The sequence below is a fragment of the Pholcus phalangioides genome, unplaced genomic scaffold (assembly GCF_987345545.1).
Source record: "Pholcus phalangioides strain wild (caught in Gottingen) unplaced genomic scaffold, Ppha-v1.0 ptg000017l_1, whole genome shotgun sequence".
NCBI lineage: Eukaryota > Metazoa > Arthropoda > Arachnida > Araneae > Pholcidae > Pholcus > Pholcus phalangioides.
The window spans coordinates 48658379-48683231 of NW_028301610.1; positions in this window are offsets into that span (position 1 = coordinate 48658379).

A 24853-nucleotide genomic window follows, 5' to 3' on the forward strand; every position below is an offset into this window, starting at 1 on the left:
TAGTTATAGATACTGTACTTAGAATTTCCATCTCAAGCAGAAAAGAAATCGAAGATATGAAATTTTAAGAACAAACTCATCACATCAAGATGCGTTCTTTATTTTTTATTCTGAAGTGAACGGGTCCATTTGAACTTGTTTGCTATCCGTTAATCTCGTTTCACCTTGATTCTCGTAATCTCGTTCTCGGAATGAGGAGTTGTCGTTATTGTGTGCGGTCACGAAAATTTGACGCAGTTTTTTATTTCTATAATCAATCGAGTATTTCAAAGAACTATGATCATCCGAGTTGTGTCGCGGATCGACGTTCACGTTCATTCAAGACTTTCACCGACGCAGCTTCTTCAATAGTGAGTGTCAACAGTATCAAGAACATTATGTTAAGCCGCCTAACGTGGCTCGAACTGAATGTGACAGTGACTTCTCGCGCGCGTTACCCTTTGTTCATGTAAACACTATTAATTATTTGCTTAATTAATATTATTTTTTAGTTTGTTTCAAAGAACTTACAAGAACTCGAACGATTTTTTCGTGAAAACTTTCAAAGACATGGACGCGCATTTTACTCTTCGGTCTTCAAGGACATTCCATCTTCAAGTACTTTCGTTTCATCCATCATCTGGTGTTCTTGTGACAAGTAAATATATCCGGTCAGGTAAAAATATATGTTTACGAGAAGTAAATGTATATCTTTACTTGACACGTCTAAAGTAAACATATATGTTTACTTGTCACAAGGAACTCCATACAAAGTATTGCCTTCGTCCAAGAGTGAAAACTGTTGACGATAGTGAATTTATTTTCATCTACTATCGTCAGCAGCTCCCATTCTTTGTTCATTTTGTCAACAAGGCTGTCAACGTTATTTTCTCCGCTAGGCTAGAAGATTAATGAATATGATGAATTTGAAGCACCAATTTCCCAATGCCTGGTTTTATAAAATTGCTGCTGTTAAATAACCGAATTGATATTTCACAACAACAATTTTGGTCCCTTTTCCCCCTGGTAAGAAGATGTTGTCAGATAACCAAACAGTTATGTAACAGCATCTTCTTACTCCTTCAAAGACGTTAAGCTATTGTGAGAGTCAAGCAACCCGTCATCGGAACTCAGCCAAAGCCGGCGCCAAGCCCGGTTGAAAAATGAGGAGGCAGATGATGGTGGTTGGTAGTTGAGTCATAGGCGGAGATAGACTTGAAAGTGTGGGGGCGCATGACGATGTCAATTCAACCCAAAGCAGAATATGTTGAAATCTGCGACGTACGTCGAGAACAATCTGGAAGAATTTTAAGAAAACTATTATGTAAACTCTTACTAAAGAACATTTCCAGTCAGCCGAGGGCTCATTGCAGAACAATGCAAAACATTCTGCTTTGGGGTTAATTCAAATATACACAAATACGTGTTAGATCAGTTGGCTTTTAACTTTGACTTGGGTTTAGGCTTATGCCATGTGAAAAAGGCAATAAAACCACGATATGTACTCATTAAAACCCCGAATTTCAAGTTTCAACCAGTTCATGCCGATATTGGCGGTCGTATTGTTCTAATGTGAGTGTGGCCCTATCATTGTGCAAGTAGCATCATGTGAAAATCTATTTCTCGTATGTATCTCGGCAATAGCTATAACAGACCAATGTTTCTGGCGTAGGAAAATTTCAATATCTTATCGAATTTACAGTACTCATTTGCAGTCAGAAATTTCTCTTTAAGACTACATTGACTCCATATACCAGAAGTCTTTAACATTTTTCTAGTCCTATGCACTGTTTGAACCGATCATGAAAAGAAGAGCACCCTTACAATATGAAGAATGATTTCCAATCCTTCAATGCAATATGTGTGCAAGGTGTTTACTTGGGACGTTGATCAAGTGCTCGCAAGCCCGTAATCGGAGCCCTGAGGCAGGGCCGCAACTAGGGTTGAGCAGGCGGGTCTCGTGCCCCGGGCGCTTGATATCTTGGGCTGAGAAAAGCTGTCTATCTCTTTCCCATCCGCTACCAAGGCGCTGAAGTAGCAACATCTGTTTGTGCAGAGCTCCGGTTCAACGGGCAAGAATTCGTATTTTCGGCCGGACACTGTATGTTTTCGTGTGATTCGGCTTTCGATCAACGTGCATCAACCTCCCGGCTATCCCCCGGTCCAGTCGGCGACGGAATCGGACTAGTTTTTAGTGAGATATCCTCATCGCACTGCATGCTAGTGCCGGTCCTTTGGCTCGCTATACTGACGAATTGGAATATTCTAGAAGAGGGGGCTATGTTTAAGGTTAGTCTTTGATTTTTAGAGGTGTATTAGTCTCCGACGTGCCTTATTTGGTGGATTCCAGATTGTTTTATAGTTTATTTTGAGTAAAATCGCGATTTTTTAGGTTTTCGAACGCATCGGCCATTTTAAAAGGATAAGGAATGTTTTTATACCAGAAAGAGTGATAACTACGCTTAGTTTGCGCGAAAAATATTCTGTGGCAATTTTTGATATACTTAGTACCTGCTTGTCATTTTAGACTGGAAAAAATATTTTTCACTACATAGGGTTACCAACTTTCTAAGGTTTTTTTGTATGTAACTAAGAATACGGTATGCCTTGTTACAGAGATCTGGAGTTTATTCGATATTATATGATCTAATAAGAATATTGATTCGAAACTACTTGCATTTGATTGTGCTCTCGATGCTGAGAATTTTGAGACCAAAAGTATGATTATTGGATGATTAGATCAAAAGTTATTTAAAAAAGGGCAAATACTGGTATTTGAAGTAATAAGATTGACCAAGACTTTGTATTGAAATCCTCGAAAATGGTTATCTATTGGTATTTGGAGCTTTTAGGCTGCAAAAAAAGAAGTTAAGCGCAGATTAATATAGAAATATGAAGATTCTAGATGATTTCTGTATATATTCAGTCTTTTTTTTTTTGAGGATCCTACTTAATTTATAGTAGAATACGCTCATATAGCAGATTATCACTGTGATCAAGAGGATCTGAAATTTTTCCTATCTTGAGCGAGAAGGTGATTCATTGACTCTAGGTTGTTTGTTGAAGAATATTTATTTGAGTTTATTTACTTGGGCACTTTACACTTGCTTTTCTCTAGAACTTGAGCACTTGGACTCTAATTGTACTAGGCAGGTAATTCCCTTGATTTGTACTCCCTTAAATCTGTCTCAGTACGTGCTCAGTCATTTTTTTTTTATATGTGATGGCTTCTAACACACTGGATGAACCAGATGTGGTGTCTGAGATGTCCCTGATACAACCAACGGAAGAAATGAATAGAAGCGTGGGTCAGCTGGATAACACTAACTCGTTATTGGTTGGTCTAAACGCTTCTAATGGTAATCTGACATTAAAAGCCGCATAAAGTCTCGATGCCGGATAATTCTTCTTCCCCGAATTCGACAAGTAAGAGGATCAAAACGAAGAGGTGGGAGTCTTGTCGCCATCTAATCAATAATAGAGACTGAAGTTATTCCTGCGGCTAACCCTCTGGATGATAGTTCGGACTTCTTCCAAACGGCTCTCATCAAGGACTTGTTCGCTTCTTCTCTAAAAAATAAAGTAACAACAACAACTGACTATAAGAAGGCCCTTATGGCTAACAACGTCGCTCTGAAGATCAAGACAAAGAAGCTATATAGTCCCTTTAGTTATAGATACTGTACTTAGAATTTCCATCTCAAGCAGAAAAGAAATCGAAGATATGAAATTTTAAGAACAAACTCATCACATCAAGATGCGTTCTTTATTTTTTATTCTGAAGTGAACGGGTCCATTTGAACTTGTTTGCTATCCGTTAATCTCGTTTCACCTTGATTCTCGTAATCTCGTTCTCGGAATGAGGAGTTGTCGTTATTGTGTGCGGTCACGAAAATTTGACGCAGTTTTTTATTTCTATAATCAATCGAGTATTTCAAAGAACTATGATCATCCGAGTTGTGTCGCGGATCGACGTTCACGTTCATTCAAGACTTTCACCGACGCAGCTTCTTCAATAGTGAGTGTCAACAGTATCAAGAACATTATGTTAAGCCGCCTAACGTGGCTCGAACTGAATGTGACAGTGACTTCTCGCGCGCGTTACCCTTTGTTCATGTAAACCCTATTAATTATTTGCTTAATTAATATTATTTTTTAGTTTGTTTCAAAGAACTTACAAGAACTCGAACGATTTTTTCGTGAAAACTTTCAAAGACATGGACGCGCATTTTACTCTTCGGTCTTCAAGGACATTCCAGCTTCAAGTACTTTCGTTTCATCCATCATCTGGTGTTCTTGTGACAAGTAAATATATCCGGTCAGGTAAAAATATATGTTTACGAGAAGTAAATGTATATCTTTACTTGACACGTCTAAAGTAAACATATATGTTTACTTGTCACAAGGAACTCCATACAAAGTATTGCCTTCGTCCAAGAATGGAAACTGTTGACGATAGTGAATTTATTTTCATCTACTATCGTCAGCAGCTCCCATTCTTTGTTCATTTTGTCAACAAGGCTGTCAACGTTATTTTCTCCGCTAGGCTAGAAGATTAATGAATATGATGAATTTGAAGCACCAATTTCCCAATGCCTGGTTTTATAAAATTGCTGCTGTTATATAACCGAATTGATATTTCACAACAACAATTTTGGTCCCTTTTCCCCCTTGTAAGAAGATGTTGTCAGATAACCAAACAGTTATGTAACAGCATCTTCTTACTCCTTCAAACACGTTAAGCTATTGTGAGAGTCAAGCAACCCGTCATCGGATCTCAGCCAAAGCCGGTGCCAAGCCCGGTTGAAAAATGAGGAGGCAGATGATGGTGGTTGGTAGATGAGTCATAGGTGGAGATAGACTTGAAAGTGTGGGGGCGCATGACGATGTCAATTCAACCCAAAGCAGAATATGTTGAAATCTGCGACGTACGTCGAGAACAATCTGGAAGAATTTTAAGAAAACTATTATGTAAACTCTTACTAAAGAACATTTCCAGTCAGCCGAGGGCTCATTGCAGAACAATGCAATGCTTTGGGGTTAATTCAAATATACACAAATACGTGTTAGATCAGTTGGCTTTTAACTTTGACTTGGGTTTAGGCTTATGCCATGTGAAAAAGGCAATAAAACCACGATATGTACTCATTAAAACCCCGAATTTCAAGTTTCAACCAGTTCATGCCGATATTGGCGGTCGTATTGTTCTAATGTGAGTGTGGCCCTATCATTGTGCAAGTAGCATCATGTGAAAATCTATTTCTCGTATGTATCTCGGCAATAGCTATAACAGACCAATGTTTCTGGCGTAGGAAAATTTCAATATCTTATCGAATTTACAGTACTCATTTGCAGTCAGAAATTTCTCTTTAAGACTACATTGACTCCATATACCAGAAGTCTTTAACATTTTTCTAGTCCTATGCACTGTTTGAACCGATCATGAAAAGAAGAGCACCCTTACAATATGAAGAATGATTTCCAATCCTTCAATGCAATATGTGTGCAAGGTGTTTACTTGGGACGTTGATCAAGTGCTCGCAAGCCCGTAATCGGAGCCCTGAGGCAGGGCCGCAACTAGGGTTGAGCAGGCGGGTCTCGTGCCCCGGGCGCTTGATATCTTGGGCTGAGAAAAGCTGTCTATCTCTTTCCCATCCGCTACCAAGGCGCTGAAGTAGCAACATCTGTTTGTGCAGAGCTCCGGTTCAACGGGCAAGAATTCGTATTTTCGGCCGGACACTGTATGTTTTCGTGTGATTCGGCTTTCGATCAACGTGCATCAACCTCCCGGCTATCCCCCGGTCCAGTCGGCGACGGAATCGGACTAGTTTTTAGTGAGATATCCTCATCGCACTGCATGCTAGTGCCGGTCCTTTGGCTCGCTATACTGACGAATTGGAATATTCTAGAAGAGGGGGCTATGTTTAAGGTTAGTCTTTGATTTTTAGAGGTGTATTAGTCTCCGACGTGCCTTATTTGGTGGATTCCAGATTGTTTTATAGTTTATTTTGAGTAAAATCGCGATTTTTTAGGTTTTCGAACGCATCGGCCATTTTAAAAGGATAAGGAATGTTTTTATACCAGAAAGAGTGATAACTACGCTTAGTTTGCGCGAAAAATATTCTGTGGCAATTTTTGATATACTTAGTACCTGCTTGTCATTTTAGACTGGAAAAAATATTTTTCACTACATAGGGTTACCAACTTTCTAAGGTTTTTTTGTATGTAACTAAGAATACGGTATGCCTTGTTACAGAGATCTGGAGTTTATTCGATATTATATGATCTAATAAGAATATTGATTCGAAACTACTTGCATTTGATTGTGCTCTCGATGCTGAGAATTTTGAGACCAAAAGTATGATTATTGGATGATTAGATCAAAAGTTATTTAAAAAAGGGCAAATACTGGTATTTGAAGTAATAAGATTGACCAAGACTTTGTATTGAAATCCTCGAAAATGGTTATCTATTGGTATTTGGAGCTTTTAGGCTGCAAAAAAAGAAGTTAAGCGCAGATTAATATAGAAATATGAAGATTCTAGATGATTTCTGTATATATTCAGTCTTTTTTTTTTTGAGGATCCTACTTAATTTATAGTAGAATACGCTCATATAGCAGATTATCACTGTGATCAAGAGGATCTGAAATTTTTCCTATCTTGAGCGAGAAGGTGATTCATTGACTCTAGGTTGTTTGTTGAAGAATATTTATTTGAGTTTATTTACTTGGGCACTTTACACTTGCTTTTCTCTAGAACTTGAGCACTTGGACTCTAATTGTACTAGGCAGCTAATTCCCTTGATTTGTACTCCCTTAAATCTGTCTCAGTACGTGCTCAGTCATTTTTTTTTTATATGTGATGGCTTCTAACACACTGGATGAACCAGATGTGGTGTCTGAGATGTCCCTGATACAACCAACGGAAGAAATGAATAGAAGCGTGGGTCAGCTGGATAACACTAACTCGTTATTGGTTGGTCTAAACGCTTCTAATGGTAATCTGACATTAAAAGCCGCATAAAGTCTCGATGCCGGATAATTCTTCTTCCCCGAATTCGACAAGTAAGAGGATCAAAACGAAGAGGAGGGAGTCTTGTCGCCATCTAATCAATAATAGAGACTGAAGTTATTCCTGCGGCTAACCCTCTGGATGATAGTTCGGACTTCTTCCAAACGGCTCTCATCAAGGACTTGTTCGCTTCTTCTCTAAAAAATAAAGTAACAACAACAACTGACTATAAGAAGGCCCTTATGGCTAACAACGTCGCTCTGAAGATCAAGACAAAGAAGCTATATAGTCCCTTTAGTTATAGATACTGTACTTAGAATTTCCATCTCAAGCAGAAAAGAAATCGAAGATATGAAATTTTAAGAACAAACTCATCACATCAAGATGCGTTCTTTATTTTTTATTCTGAAGTGAACGGGTCCATTTGAACTTGTTTGCTATCCGTTAATCTCGTTTCACCTTGATTCTCGTAATCTCGTTCTCGGAATGAGGAGTTGTCGTTATTGTGTGCGGTCACGAAAATTTGACGCAGTTTTTTATTTCTATAATCAATCGAGTATTTCAAAGAACTATGATCATCCGAGTTGTGTCGCGGATCGACGTTCACGTTCATTCAAGACTTTCACCGACGCAGCTTCTTCAATAGTGAGTGTCAACAGTATCAAGAACATTATGTTAAGCCGCCTAACGTGGCTCGAACTGAATGTGACAGTGACTTCTCGCGCGCGTTACCCTTTGTTCATGTAAACCCTATTAATTATTTGCTTAATTAATATTATTTTTTAGTTTGTTTCAAAGAACTTACAAGAACTCGAACGATTTTTTCGTGAAAACTTTCAAAGACATGGACGCGCATTTTACTCTTCGGTCTTCAAGGACATTCCAGCTTCAAGTACTTTCGTTTCATCCATCATCTGGTGTTCTTGTGACAAGTAAATATATCCGGTCAGGTAAAAATATATGTTTACGAGAAGTAAATGTATATCTTTACTTGACACGTCTAAAGTAAACATATATGTTTACTTGTCACAAGGAACTCCATACAAAGTATTGCCTTCGTCCAAGAATGGAAACTGTTGACGATAGTGAATTTATTTTCATCTACTATCGTCAGCAGCTCCCATTCTTTGTTCATTTTGTCAACAAGGCTGTCAACGTTATTTTCTCCGCTAGGCTAGAAGATTAATGAATATGATGAATTTGAAGCACCAATTTCCCAATGCCTGGTTTTATAAAATTGCTGCTGTTATATAACCGAATTGATATTTCACAACAACAATTTTGGTCCCTTTTCCCCCTTGTAAGAAGATGTTGTCAGATAACCAAACAGTTATGTAACAGCATCTTCTTACTCCTTCAAACACGTTAAGCTATTGTGAGAGTCAAGCAACCCGTCATCGGATCTCAGCCAAAGCCGGTGCCAAGCCCGGTTGAAAAATGAGGAGGCAGATGATGGTGGTTGGTAGATGAGTCATAGGTGGAGATAGACTTGAAAGTGTGGGGGCGCATGACGATGTCAATTCAACCCAAAGCAGAATATGTTGAAATCTGCGACGTACGTCGAGAACAATCTGGAAGAATTTTAAGAAAACTATTATGTAAACTCTTACTAAAGAACATTTCCAGTCAGCCGAGGGCTCATTGCAGAACAATGCAATGCTTTGGGGTTAATTCAAATATACACAAATACGTGTTAGATCAGTTGGCTTTTAACTTTGACTTGGGTTTAGGCTTATGCCATGTGAAAAAGGCAATAAAACCACGATATGTACTCATTAAAACCCCGAATTTCAAGTTTCAACCAGTTCATGCCGATATTGGCGGTCGTATTGTTCTAATGTGAGTGTGGCCCTATCATTGTGCAAGTAGCATCATGTGAAAATCTATTTCTCGTATGTATCTCGGCAATAGCTATAACAGACCAATGTTTCTGGCGTAGGAAAATTTCAATATCTTATCGAATTTACAGTACTCATTTGCAGTCAGAAATTTCTCTTTAAGACTACATTGACTCCATATACCAGAAGTCTTTAACATTTTTCTAGTCCTATGCACTGTTTGAACCGATCATGAAAAGAAGAGCACCCTTACAATATGAAGAATGATTTCCAATCCTTCAATGCAATATGTGTGCAAGGTGTTTACTTGGGACGTTGATCAAGTGCTCGCAAGCCCGTAATCGGAGCCCTGAGGCAGGGCCGCAACTAGGGTTGAGCAGGCGGGTCTCGTGCCCCGGGCGCTTGATATCTTGGGCTGAGAAAAGCTGTCTATCTCTTTCCCATCCGCTACCAAGGCGCTGAAGTAGCAACATCTGTTTGTGCAGAGCTCCGGTTCAACGGGCAAGAATTCGTATTTTCGGCCGGACACTGTATGTTTTCGTGTGATTCGGCTTTCGATCAACGTGCATCAACCTCCCGGCTATCCCCCGGTCCAGTCGGCGACGGAATCGGACTAGTTTTTAGTGAGATATCCTCATCGCACTGCATGCTAGTGCCGGTCCTTTGGCTCGCTATACTGACGAATTGGAATATTCTAGAAGAGGGGGCTATGTTTAAGGTTAGTCTTTGATTTTTAGAGGTGTATTAGTCTCCGACGTGCCTTATTTGGTGGATTCCAGATTGTTTTATAGTTTATTTTGAGTAAAATCGCGATTTTTTAGGTTTTCGAACGCATCGGCCATTTTAAAAGGATAAGGAATGTTTTTATACCAGAAAGAGTGATAACTACGCTTAGTTTGCGCGAAAAATATTCTGTGGCAATTTTTGATATACTTAGTACCTGCTTGTCATTTTAGACTGGAAAAAATATTTTTCACTACATAGGGTTACCAACTTTCTAAGGTTTTTTTGTATGTAACTAAGAATACGGTATGCCTTGTTACAGAGATCTGGAGTTTATTCGATATTATATGATCTAATAAGAATATTGATTCGAAACTACTTGCATTTGATTGTGCTCTCGATGCTGAGAATTTTGAGACCAAAAGTATGATTATTGGATGATTAGATCAAAAGTTATTTAAAAAAGGGCAAATACTGGTATTTGAAGTAATAAGATTGACCAAGACTTTGTATTGAAATCCTCGAAAATGGTTATCTATTGGTATTTGGAGCTTTTAGGCTGCAAAAAAAAGAAGTTAAGCGCAGATTAATTTAGAAATATGAAGATTCTAGATGATTTCTGTATATATTCAGTCTTTTTTTTTTTTGAGGATCCTACTTAATTTATAGTAGAATACGCTCATATAGCAGATTATCACTGTGATCAAGAGGATCTGAAATTTTTCCTATCTTGAGCGAGAAGGTGATTCATTGACTCTAGGTTGTTTGTTGAAGAATATTTATTTGAGTTTATTTACTTGGGCACTTTACACTTGCTTTTCTCTAGACCTTGAGCACTTGGACTCTAATTGTACTAGGCAGCTAATTCCCTTGATTTGTACTCCCTTAAATCTGTCTCAGTACGTGCTCAGTCATTTTTTTTTTATATGTGATGGCTTCTAACACACTGGATGAACCAGATGTGGGGTCTGAGATGTCCCTGATACAACCAACGGAAGAAATGAATAGAAGCGTGGGTCAGCTGGATAACACTAACTCGTTATTGGTTGGTCTAAACGCTTCTAATGGTAATCTGACATTAAAAGCCGCATAAAGTCTCGATGCCGGATAATTCTTCTTCCCCGAATTCGACAAGTAAGAGGATCAAAACGAAGAGGAGGGAGTCTTGTCGCCATCTAATCAATAATAGAGACTGGAGTTATTCCTGCGGCTAACCCTCTGGATGATAGTTCGGACTTCTTCCAAACGGCTCTCATCAAGGACTTGTTCGCTTCTTCTCTAAAAAATAAAGTAACAACAACAACTGACTATAAGAAGGCCCTTATGGCTAACAACGTCGCTCTGAAGATCAAGACAAAGAAGCTATATAGTCCCTTTAGTTATAGATACTGTACTTAGAATTTCCATCTCAAGCAGAAAAGAAATCGAAGATATGAAATTTTAAGAACAAACTCATCACATCAAGATGCGTTCTTTATTTGTTATTCTGAAGTGAACGGGTCCATTTGAACTTGTTTGCTATCCGTTAATCTCGTTTCACCTTGATTCTCGTAATCTCGTTCTCGGAATGAGGAGTTGTCGTTATTGTGTGCGGTCACGAAAATTTGACGCAGTTTTTTATTTCTATAATCAATCGAGTATTTCAAAGAACTATGATCATCCGAGTTGTGTCGCGGATCGACGTTCACGTTCATTCAAGACTTTCACCGACGCAGCTTCTTCAATAGTGAGTGTCAACAGTATCAAGAACATTATGTTAAGCCGCCTAACGTGGCTCGAACTGAATGTGACAGTGACTTCTCGCGCGCGTTACCCTTTGTTCATGTAAACCCTATTAATTATTTGCTTAATTAATATTATTTTTTAGTTTGTTTCAAAGAACTTACAAGAACTCGAACGATTTTTTCGTGAAAACTTTCAAAGACATGGACGCGCATTTTACTCTTCGGTCTTCAAGGACATTCCAGCTTCAAGTACTTTCGTTTCATCCATCATCTGGTGTTCTTGTGACAAGTAAATATATCCGGTCAGGTAAAAATATATGTTTACGAGAAGTAAATGTATATCTTTACTTGACACGTCTAAAGTAAACATATATGTTTACTTGTCACAAGGAACTCCATACAAAGTATTGCCTTCGTCCAAGAGTGGAAACTGTTGACGATAGTGAATTTATTTTCATCTACTATCGTCAGCAGCTCCCATTCTTTGTTCATTTTGTCAACAAGGCTGTCAACGTTATTTTCTCCGCTAGGCTAGAAGATTAATGAATATGATGAATTTGAAGCACCAATTTCCCAATGCCTGGTTTTATAAAATTGCTGCTGTTAAATAACCGAATTGATATTTCACAACAACAATTTTGGTCCCTTTTCCCCCTTGTAAGAAGATGTTGTCAGATAACCAAACAGTTATGTAACAGCATCTTCTTACTCCTTCAAACACGTTAAGCTATTGTGAGAGTCAAGCAACCCGTCATCGGATCTCAGCCAAAGCCGGTGCCAAGCCCGGTTGAAAAATGAGGAGGCAGATGATGGTGGTTGGTAGTTGAGTCATAGGCGGAGATAGACTTGAAAGTGTGGGGGCGCATGACGATGTCAATTCAACCCAAAGCAGAATATGTTGAAATCTGCGACGTACGTCGAGAACAATCTGGAAGAATTTTAAGAAAACTATTATGTAAACTCTTACTAAAGAACATTTCCAGTCAGCCGAGGGCTCATTGCAGAACAATGCAAAACATTCTGCTTTGGGGTTAATTCAAATATACACAAATACGTGTTAGATCAGTTGGCTTTTAACTTTGACACTGGGGGGGGGGCATTGCCGCCCGTGGGTTTAGGCTTATGCCATGTGAAAAAGGCAATAAAACCACGATATGTACTCATTAAAACCCCGAATTTCAAGTTTCAACCAGTTCATGCCGATATTGGCGGTCGTATTGTTCTAATGTGAGTGTGGCCCTATCATTGTGCAAGTAGCATCATGTGAAAATCTATTTCTCGTATGTATCTCGGCAATAGCTATAACAGACCAATGTTTCTGGCGTAGGAAAATTTCAATATCTTATCGAATTTACAGTACTCATTTGCAGTCAGAAATTTCTCTTTAAGACTACATTGACTCCATATACCAGAAGTCTTTAACATTTTTCTAGTCCTATGCACTGTTTGAACCGATCATGAAAAGAAGAGCACCCTTACAATATGAAGAATGATTTCCAATCCTTCAATGCAATATGTGTGCAAGGTGTTTACTTGGGACGTTGATCAAGTGCTCGCAAGCCCGTAATCGGAGCCCTGAGGCAGGGCCGCAACTAGGGTTGAGCAGGCGGGTCTCGTGCCCCGGGCGCTTGATATCTTGGGCTGAGAAAAGCTGTCTATCTCTTTCCCATCCGCTACCAAGGCGCTGAAGTAGCAACATCTGTTTGTGCAGAGCTCCGGTTCAACGGGCAAGAATTCGGATTTTCGGCCGGACACTGTATGTTTTCGTGTGCTTCGGCTTTCGATCAACGTGCATCAACCTCCCGGCTATCCCCCGGTCCAGTCGGCGACGGAATCGGACGAGTTTTTAGTGAGATATCCTCATCGCACTGCATGCTAGTGCCTGTCCTTTGGCTCGCTATACTGACGAATTGGAATATTCTAGAAGAGGGGGCTATGTTTAAGGTTAGTCTTTGATTTTTAGAGGTGTATTAGTCTCCGACGTGCCTTATTTGGTGGATTCCAGATTGTTTTATAGTTTATTTTGAGTAAAATCGCGATTTTTTAGGTTTTTCGAACGCATCGGCCATTTTAAAAGGATAAGGAATGTTTTTATACCAGAAAGAGTGATAACTACGCTTAGTTCGCGCGAAAAATATTCTGTGGCAATTTTTGATATACTTAGTACCTGCTTGTCATTTTAGACTGGAAAAAATATTTTTCACTACATAGGGTTACCAACTTTCTAAGGTTTTTTGTATGTAACTAAGAATACGGTATGCCTTGTTACAGAGATCTGGAGTTTATTCGATATTATATGATCTAATAAGAATATTGATTCGAAACTACTTGCATTTGATTGTGCTCTCGATGCTGAGAATTTTGAGACCAAAAGTATGATTATTGGATGATTAGATCAAAAGTTATTTAAAAAAGGGCAAATACTGGTATTTGAAGTAATAAGATTGACCAAGACTTTGTATTGAAATCCTCGAAAATGGTTATCTATTGGTATTTGGAGCTTTTAGGCTGCAAAAAAAGAAGTTAAGCGCAGATTAATATAGAAATATGAAGATTCTAGATGATTTCTGTATATATTCAGTCTTTTTTTTTTTTGAGGATCCTACTTAATTTATAGTAGAATACGCTCATATAGCAGATTATCACTGTGATCAAGAGGATCTGAAATTTTTCCTATCTTGAGCGAGAAGGTGATTCATTGACTCTAGGTTGTTTGTTGAAGAATATTTATTTGAGTTTATTTACTTGGGCACTTTACACTTGCTTTTCTCTAGACCTTGAGCACTTGGACTCTAATTGTACTAGGCAGCTAATTCCCTTGATTTGTACTCCCTTAAATCTGTCTCAGTACGTGCTCAGTCATTTTTTTTTTTATATGTGATGGCTTCTAACACACTGGATGAACCAGATGTGGTGTCTGAGATGTCCCTGATACAACCAACGGAAGAAATGAATAGAAGCGTGGGTCAGCTGGATAACACTAACTCGTTATTGGTTGGTCTAAACGCTTCTAATGGTAATCTGACATTAAAAGCCGCATAAAGTCTCGATGCCGGATAATTCTTCTTCCCCGAATTCGACAAGTAAGAGGATCAAAACGAAGAGGAGGGAGTCTTGTCGCCATCTAATCAATAATAGAGACTGAAGTTATTCCTGCGGCTAACCCTCTGGACGATAGTTCGGACTTCTTCCAAACGGCTCTCATCAAGGACTTGTTCGCTTCTTCTCTAAAAAATAAAGTAACAACAACAACTGACTATAAGAAGGCCCTTATGGCTAACAACGTCGCTCTGAAGATCAAGACAAAGAAGCTATATAGTCCCTTTAGTTATAGATACTGTACTTAGAATTTCCATCTCAAGCAGAAAAGAAATCGAAGATATGAAATTTTAAGAACAAACTCATCACATCAAGATGCGTTCTTTATTTTTTATTCTGAAGTGAACGGGTCCATTTGAACTTGTTTGCTATCCGTTAATCTCGTTTCACCTTGATTCTCGTAATCTCGTTCTCGGAATGAGGAGTTGTCGTTATTGTGTGCGGTCACGAAAATTTGACGCAGTTTTTTATTTCTATAATCAATCGAGTATTTCAAAGAACTATAATCATCCGAGTTGTGTCGCGGATCGACGTTCACGTTCATTCAAGACTTTCACCGACGCAGCTTCTTCAATAGTGAGTATCAACAGTATCAAGAACATTATGTTAAGCCGCCTAACGTGGCTCGAACTGAATGTGACAGTGACTTCTCGCGCGCGTTACCCTTTGTTCATGTAAACCCTATTAATTATTTGCTTTATTAATATTATTTTTTAGTTTGTTTCAAAGAACTTACAAGAACTCGAACGATTTTTTCGTGAAAACTTTCAAAGACATGGACGCGCATTTTACTCTTCGGTCTTCAAGGACATTCCAGCTTCAAGTACTTTCGTTTCATCCATCATCTGGTGTTCTTGTGACAAGTAAATATATCCGGTCAGGTAAAAATATATGTTTACGAGAAGTAAATGTATATCTTTACTTGACACGTCTAAAGTAAACATATATGTTTACTTGTCACAAGGAACTCCATACAAAGTATTGCCTTCGTCCAAGAGTGGAAACTGTTGACGATAGTGAATTTATTTTCATCTACTATCGTCAGCAGCTCCCATTCTTTGTTCATTTTGTCAACAAGGCTGTCAACGTTATTTTCTCCGCTAGGCTAGAAGATTAATGAATATGATGAATTTGAAGCACCAATTTCCCAATGCCTGGTTTTATAAAATTGCTGCTGTTAAATAACCGAATTGATATTTCACAACAACAATTTTGGTCCCTTTTCCCCCTGGTAAGAAGATGTTGTCAGATAACCAAACAGTTATGTAACAGCATCTTCTTACTCCTTCAAAGACGTTAAGCTATTGTGAGAGTCAAGCAACCCGTCATCGGATCTCAGCCAAAGCCGGTGCCAAGCCCGGTTGAAAAATGAGGAGGCAGATGATGGTGGTTGGTAGTTGAGTCATAGGCGGAGATAGACTTGAAAGTGTGGGGGCGCATGACGATGTCAATTCAACCCAAAGCAGAATATGTTGAAATCTGCGACGTACGTCGAGAACAATCTGGAAGAATTTTAAGAAAACTATTATGTAAACTCTTACTAAAGAACATTTCCAGTCAGCCGAGGGCTCATTGCAGAACAATGCAAAACATTCTGCTTTGGGGTTAATTCAAATATACACAAATACGTGTTAGATCAGTTGGCTTTTAACTTTGACACTGGGGGGGGGGGGGCATTGCCGCCCGTGGGTTTAGGCTTATGCCATGTGAAAAAGGCAATAAAACCACGATATGTACTCATTAAAACCCCGAATTTCAAGTTTCAACCAGTTCATGCCTATATTGGCGGTCGTATTGTTCTAATGTGAGTGTGGCCCTATCATTGTGCAAGTAGCATCATGTGAAAATCTATTTCTCGTATGTATCTCGGCAATAGCTATAACAGACCAATGTTTCTGGCGTAGGAAAATTTCAATATCTTATCGAATTTACAGTACTCATTTGCAGTGAGAAATTTCTCTTTAAGACTACATTGACTCCATATACCAGAAGTCTTTAACATTTTTCTAGTCCTATGCACTGTTTGAACCGATCATGAAAAGAAGAGCACCCTTACAATATGAAGAATGATTTCCAATCCTTCAATGCAATATGTGTGCAAGGTGTTTAATTGGGACGTTGATCAAGTGCTCGCAAGCCCGTAATCGGAGCCCTGAGGCAGGGCCGCAACTAGGGTTGAGCAGGCGGGTCTCGTGCCCCGGGCGCTTGATATCTTGGGCTGAGAAAAGCTGTCTATCTCTTTCCCATCCGCTACCAAGGCGCTGAAGTAGCAACATCTGTTTGTGCAGAGCTCCGGTTCAACGGGCAAGAATTCGGATTTTCGGCCGGACACTGTATGTTTTCGTGTGATTCGGCTTTCGATCAACGTGCATCAACCTCCCGGCTATCCCCCGGTCCAGTCGGCGACGGAATCGGACGAGTTTTTAGTGAGATATCCTCATCGCACTGCATGCTAGTGCCGGTCCTTTGGCTCGCTATACTGACGAATTGGAATATTCTAGAAGAGGGGGCTATGTTTAAGGTTAGTCTTTGATTTTTAGAGGTGTATTAGTCTCCGACGTGCCTTATTTGGTGGATTCCAGATTGTTTTATAGTTTATTTTGAGTAAAATCGCGATTTTTTAGGTTTTCGAACGCATCGGCCATTTTAAAAGGATAAGGAATGTTTTTATACCAGAAAGAGTGATAACTACGCTTAGTTCGCGCGAAAAATATTCTGTGGCAATTTTTGATATACTTAGTACCTGCTTGTCATTTTAGACTGGAAAAAATATTTTTCACTACATAGGGTTACCAACTTTCTAAGGTTTTTTTGTATGTAACTAAGAATACGGTATGCCTTGTTACAGAGATCTGGAGTTTATTCGATATTATATGATCTAATAAGAATATTGATTCGAAACTACTTGCATTTGATTGTGCTCTCGATGCTGAGAATTTTGAGACCAAAAGTATGATTATTGGATGATTAGATCAAAAGTTATTTAAAAAAGTTCAAATACTGGTATTTGAAGTAATAAGATTGACCAAGACTTTGTATTGAAATCCTCGAAAATGGTTATCTATTGGTATTTGGAGCTTTTAGGCTGCAAAAAAAAGAAGTTAAGCGCAGATTAATTTAGAAATATGAAGATTCTAGATGATTTCTGTATATATTCAGTCTTTTTTTTTTTTGAGGATCCTACTTAATTTATAGTAGAATACGCTCATATAGCAGATTATCACTGTGATCAAGAGGATCTGAAATTTTTCCTATCTTGAGCGAGAAGGTGATTCATTGACTCTAGGTTGTTTGTTGAAGAATATTTATTTGAGTTTATTTACTTGGGCACTTTACACTTGCTTTTCTCTAGAACTTGAGCACTTGGACTCTAATTGTACTAGGCAGCTAATTCCCTTGATTTGTACTCCCTTAAATCTGTCTCAGTACGTGCTCAGTCATTTTTTTTTTATATGTGATGGCTTCTAACACACTGGATGAACCAGATGTGGGGTCTGAGATGTCCCTGATACAACCAACGGAAAAAATGAATAGAAGCGTGGGTCAGCTGGATAACACTAACTCGTTATTGGTTGGTCTAAACGCTTCTAATGGTAATCTGACATTAAAAGCCGCATAAAGTCTCGATGCCGGATAATTCTTCTTCCCCGAATTCGACAAGTAAGAGGATCAAAACGAAGAGGAGGGAGTCTTGTCGCCATCTAATCAATAATAGAGACTGGAGTTATTCCTGCGGCTAACCCTCTGGATGATAGTTCGGACTTCTTCCAAACGGCTCTCATCAAGGACTTGTTCGCTTCTTCTCTAAAAAATAAAGTAACAACAACAACTGACTATAAGAAGGCCCTTATGGCTAACAACGTCGCTCTGAAGATCAAGACAAAGAAGCTATATAGTCCCTTTAGTTATAGATACTGTACTTAGAATTTCCATCTCAAGCAGAAAAGAAATCGAAGATATGAAATTTTAAGAACAAACTCATCACATCAAGATGCGTTCTTTATTTTTTATTCTGAAGTGAACGGGTCCATTTGAACTTGTTTGCTATCCGTTAATCTCGTTTCACCTTGATTCTCGTAATCTCGTTCTCGGAATGAGGAGTTGTCGTTATTGTGTGCGGTCACGAAAATTTGACGCAGTTTTTTATTTCTATAATCAATCGAGTATTTCAAAGAACTATGATCATCCGAGTTGTGTCGCGGATCGACGTTCACGTTCATTCAAGACTTTCACCGACGCAGCTTCTTCAATAGTGAGTGTCAACAGTATCAAGAACATTATGTTAAGCCGCCTAACGTGGCTCGAACTGAATGTGACAGTGACTTCTCGCGCGCGTTACCCTTTGTTCATGTAAACCCTATTAATTATTTGCTTAATTAATATTATTTTTTAGTTTGTTTCAAAGAACTTACAAGAACTCGAACGATTTTTTCGTGAAAACTTTCAAAGACATGGACGCGCATTTTACTCTTCGGTCTTCAAGGACATTCCAGCTTCAAGTACTTTCGTTTCATCCATCATCTGGTGTTCTTGTGACAAGTAAATATATCCGGTCAGGTAAAAATATATGTTTACGAGAAGTAAATGTATATCTTTACTTGACACGTCTAAAGTAAACATATATGTTTACTTGTCACAAGGAACTCCATACAAAGTATTGCCTTCGTCCAAGAGTGGAAACTGTTGACGATAGTGAATTTATTTTCATCTACTATCGTCAGCAGCTCCCATTCTTTGTTCATTTTGTCAACAAGGCTGTCAACGTTATTTTCTCCGCTAGGCTAGAAGATTAATGAATATGATGAATTTGAAGCACCAATTTCCCAATGCCTGGTTTTATAAAATTGCTGCTGTTAAATAACCGAATTGATATTTCACAACAACAATTTTGGTCCCTTTTCCCCCTTGTAAGAAGATGTTGTCAGATAACCAAACAGTTATGTAACAGCATCTTCTTACTCCTTCAAACACGTTAAGCTATTGTGAGAGTCAAGCAACCCGTCATCGGATCTCAGCCAAAGCCGGTGCCAAGCCCGGTTGAAAAATGAGGAGGCAGATGATGGTGGTTGGTAGTTGAGTCATAGGCGGAGATAGACTTGAAAGTGTGGGGGCGCATGACGATGTCAATTCAACCCAAAGCAGAATATGTTGAAATCTGCGACGTACGTCGAGAACAATCTGGAAGAATTTTAAGAAAACTATTATGTAAACTCTTACTAAAGAACATTTCCAGTCAGCCGAGGGCTCATTGCAGAACAATGCAATGCTTTGGGGTTAATTCAAATATACACAAATACGTGTTAGATCAGTTGGCTTTTAACTTTGACACTGGGGGGGGGGGGGCATTGCCGCCCGTGGGTTTAGGCTTATGCCATGTGAAAAAGGCAATAAAACCACGATATGTACTCATTAAAACCCCGAATTTCAAGTTTCAACCAGTTCATGCCGATATTGGCGGTCGTATTGTTCTAATGTGAGTGTGGCCCTATCATTGTGCAAGTAGCATCATGTGAAAATCTATTTCTCGTATGTATCTCGGCAATAGCTATAACAGACCAATGTTTCTGGCGTAGGAAAATTTCAATATCTTATCGAATTTACAGTACTCATTTGCAGTCAGAAATTTCTCTTTAAGACTACATTGACTCCATATACCAGAAGTCTTTAACATTTTTCTAGTCCTATGTACTGTTTGAACCGATCATGAAAAGAAGAGCACCCTTACAATATGAAGAATGATTTCCAATCCTTCAATGCAATATGTGTGCAAGGTGTTTACTTGGGACGTTGATCAAGTGCTCGCAAGCCCGTAATCGGAGCCCTGAGGCAGGGCCGCAACTAGGGTTGAGCAGGCGGGTCTCGTGCCCCGGGCGCTTGATATCTTGGGCTGAGAAAAGCTGTCTATCTCTTTCCCATCCGCTACCAAGGCGCTGAAGTAGCAACATCTGTTTGTGCAGAGCTCCGGTTCAACGGGCAAGAATTCGGATTTTCGGCCGGACACTGTATGTTTTCGTGTGATTCGGCTTTCGATCAACGTGCATCAACCTCCCGGCTATCCCCCGGTCCAGTCGGCGACGGAATCGGACGAGTTTTTAGTGAGATATCCTCATCGCACTGCATGCTAGTGCCGGTCCTTTGGCTCGCTATACTGACGAATTGGAATATTCTAGAAGAGGGGGCTATGTTTAAGGTTAGTCTTTGATTTTTAGAGGTGTATTAGTCTCCGACGTGCCTTATTTGGTGGATTCCAGATTGTTTTATAGTTTATTTTGAGTAAAATCGCGATTTTTTAGGTTTTCGAACGCATCGGCCATTTTAAAAGGATAAGGAATGTTTTTATACCAGAAAGAGTGATAACTACGCTTAGTTCGCGCGAAAAATATTCTGTGGCAATTTTTGATATACTTAGTACCTGCTTGTCATTTTAGACTGAAAAAAATATTTTTCACTACATAGGGTTACCAACTTTCTAAGGTTTTTTGTATGTAACTAAGAATACGGTATGCCTTGTTACAGAGATCTGGAGTTTATTCGATATTATATGATCTAATAAGAATATTGATTCGAAACTACTTGCATTTGATTGTGCTCTCGATGCTGAGAATTTTGAGACCAAAAGTATGATTATTGGATGATTAGATCAAAAGTTATTTAAAAAAGGGCAAATACTGGTATTTGAAGTAATAAGATTGACCAAGACTTTGTATTGAAATCCTCGAAAATGGTTATCTATTGGTATTTGGAGCTTTTAGGCTGCAAAAAAAGAAGTTAAGCGCAGATTAATATAGAAATATCAAGATTCTAGATGATTTCTGTATATATTCAGTCTTTTTTTTTTTGAGGATCCTACTTAATTTATAGTAGAAAAGGCTCATATTGCAGATTATCACTGTGATCAAGAGGATCTGAAATTTTTCCTATCTTGAGCGAGAAGGTGATTCATTGACTATAGGTTGTTTGTTGAAGAATATTTATTTGAGTTTATTTACTTGGGCACTTTACACTTGCTTTTCTCTAGAACTTGAGCACTTGGACTCTAATTGTACTAGGCAGCTAATTCCCTTGATTTGTACTCCCTTAAATCTGTCTCAGTACGTGCTCAGTCATTTTTTTTTTTATATGTGATGGCTTCTAACACACTGGATGAACCAGATGTGGTGTCTGAGATGTCCCTGATACAACCAACGGAAGAAATGAATAGAAGCGTGGGTCAGCTGGATAACACTAACTCGTTATTGGTTGGTCTAAACGCTTCTAATGGTAATCTGACATTAAAAGCCGCATAAAGTCTCGATGCCGGATAATTCTTCTTCCCCGAATTCGACAAGTAAGAGGATCAAAACGAAGAGGAGGGAGTCTTGTCGCCATCTAATCAATAATAGAGACTGAAGTTATTCCTGCGGCTAACCCTCTGGACGATAGTTCGGACTTCTTCCAAACGGCTCTCATCAAGGACTTGTTCGCTTCTTCTCTAAAAAATAAAGTAACAACAACAACTGACTATAAGAAGGCCCTTATGGCTAACAACGTCGCTCTGAAGATCAAGACAAAGAAGCTATATAGTCCCTTTAGTTATAGATACTGTACTTAGAATTTCCATCTCAAGCAGAAAAGAAATCGAAGATATGAAATTTTAAGAACAAACTCATCACATCAAGATGCGTTCTTTATTTTTTATTCTGAAGTGAACGGGTCCATTTGAACTTGTTTGCTATCCGTTAATCTCGTTTCACCTTGATTCTCGTAATCTCGTTCTCGGAATGAGGAGTTGTCGTTATTGTGTGCGGTCACGAAAATTTGACGCAGTTTTTTATTTCTATAATCAATCGAGTATTTCAAAGAACTATAATCATCCGAGTTGTGTCGCGGATCGACGTTCACGTTCATTCAAGACTTTCACCGACGCAGCTTCTTCAATAGTGAGTGTCAACAGTATCAAGAACATTATGTTAAGCCGCCTAACGTGGCTCGAACTGAATGTGACAGTGACTTCTCGCGCGCGTTACCCTTTGTTCATGTAAACCCTATTAATTATTTGCTTAATTAATATTATTTTTTAGTTTGTTTCAAAGAACTTACAAGAACTCGAACGATTTTTTCGTGAAAACTTTCAAAGACATGGACGCGCATTTTACTCTTCGGTCTTCAAGGACATTCCAGCTTCAAGTACTTTCGTTTCATCCATCATCTGGTGTTCTTGTGACAAGTAAATATATCCGGTCAGGTAAAAATATATGTTTACGAGAAGTAAATGTATATCTTTACTTGACACGTCTAAAGTAAACATATATGTTTACTTGTCACAAGGAACTCCATACAAAGTATTGCCTTCGTCCAAGAGTGGAAACTGTTGACGATAGTGAATTTATTTTCATCTACTATCGTCAGCAGCTCCCATTCTTTGTTCATTTTGTCAACAAGGCTGTCAACGTTATTTTCTCCGCTAGGCTAGAAGATTAATGAATATGATGAATTTGAAGCACCAATTTCCCAATGCCTGGTTTTATAAAATTGCTGCTGTTAAATAACCGAATTGATATTTCACAACAACAATTTTGGTCCCTTTTCCCCCTGGTAAGAAGATGTTGTCAGATAACCAAACAGTTATGTAACAGCATCTTCTTACTCCTTCAAAGACGTTAAGCTATTGTGAGAGTCAAGCAACCCGTCATCGGATCTCAGCCAAAGCCGGTGCCAAGCCCGGTTGAAAAATGAGGAGGCAGATGATGGTGGTTGGTAGTTGAGTCATAGGCGGAGATAGACTTGAAAGTGTGGGGGCGCATGACGATGTCAATTCAACCCAAAGCAGAATATGTTGAAATCTGCGACGTACGTCGAGAACAATCTGGAAGAATTTTAAGAAAACTATTATGTAAACTCTTACTAAAGAACATTTCCAGTCAGCCGAGGGCTCATTGCAGAACAATGCAAAACATTCTGCTTTGGGGTTAATTCAAATATACACAAATACGTGTTAGATCAGTTGGCTTTTAACTTTGACACTGGGGGGGGGCATTGCCGCCCGTGGGTTTAGGCTTATGCCATGTGAAAAAGGCAATAAAACCACGATATGTACTCATTAAAACCCCGAATTTCAAGTTTCAACCAGTTCATGCCTATATTGGCGGTCGTATTGTTCTAATGTGAGTGTGGCCCTATCATTGTGCAAGTAGCATCATGTGAAAATCTATTTCTCGTATGTATCTCGGCAATAGCTATAACAGACCAATGTTTCTGGCGTAGGAAAATTTCAATATCTTATCGAATTTACAGTACTCATTTGCAGTGAGAAATTTCTCTTTAAGACTACATTGACTCCATATACCAGAAGTCTTTAACATTTTTCTAGTCCTATGCACTGTTTGAACCGATCATGAAAAGAAGAGCACCCTTACAATATGAAGAATGATTTCCAATCCTTCAATGCAATATGTGTGCAAGGTGTTTAATTGGGACGTTGATCAAGTGCTCGCAAGCCCGTAATCGGAGCCCTGAGGCAGGGCCGCAACTAGGGTTGAGCAGGCGGGTCTCGTGCCCCGGGCGCTTGATATCTTGGGCTGAGAAAAGCTGTCTATCTCTTTCCCATCCGCTACCAAGGCGCTGAAGTAGCAACATCTGTTTGTGCAGAGCTCCGGTTCAACGGGCAAGAATTCGGATTTTCGGCCGGACACTGTATGTTTTCGTGTGATTCGGCTTTCGATCAACGTGCATCAACCTCCCGGCTATCCCCCGGTCCAGTCGGCGACGGAATCGGACGAGTTTTTAGTGAGATATCCTCATCGCACTGCATGCTAGTGCCGGTCCTTTGGCTCGCTATACTGACGAATTGGAATATTCTAGAAGAGGGGGCTATGTTTAAGGTTAGTCTTTGATTTTTAGAGGTGTATTAGTCTCCGACGTGCCTTATTTGGTGGATTCCAGATTGTTTTATAGTTTATTTTGAGTAAAATCGCGATTTTTTAGGTTTTCGAACGCATCGGCCATTTTAAAAGGATAAGGAATGTTTTTATACCAGAAAGAGTGATAACTACGCTTAGTTCGCGCGAAAAATATTCTGTGGCAATTTTTGATATACTTAGTACCTGCTTGTCATTTTAGACTGGAAAAAATATTTTTCACTACATAGGGTTACCAACTTTCTAAGGTTTTTTTGTATGTAACTAAGAATACGGTATGCCTTGTTACAGAGATCTGGAGTTTATTCGATATTATATGATCTAATAAGAATATTGATTCGAAACTACTTGCATTTGATTGTGCTCTCGATGCTGAGAATTTTGAGACCAAAAGTATGATTATTGGATGATTAGATCAAAAGTTATTTAAAAAAGGGCAAATACTGGTATTTGAAGTAATAAGATTGACCAAGACTTTGTATTGAAATCCTCGAAAATGGTTATCTATTGGTATTTGGAGCTTTTAGGCTGCAAAAAAAGAAGTTAAGCGCAGATTAATATAGAAATATGAAGATTCTAGA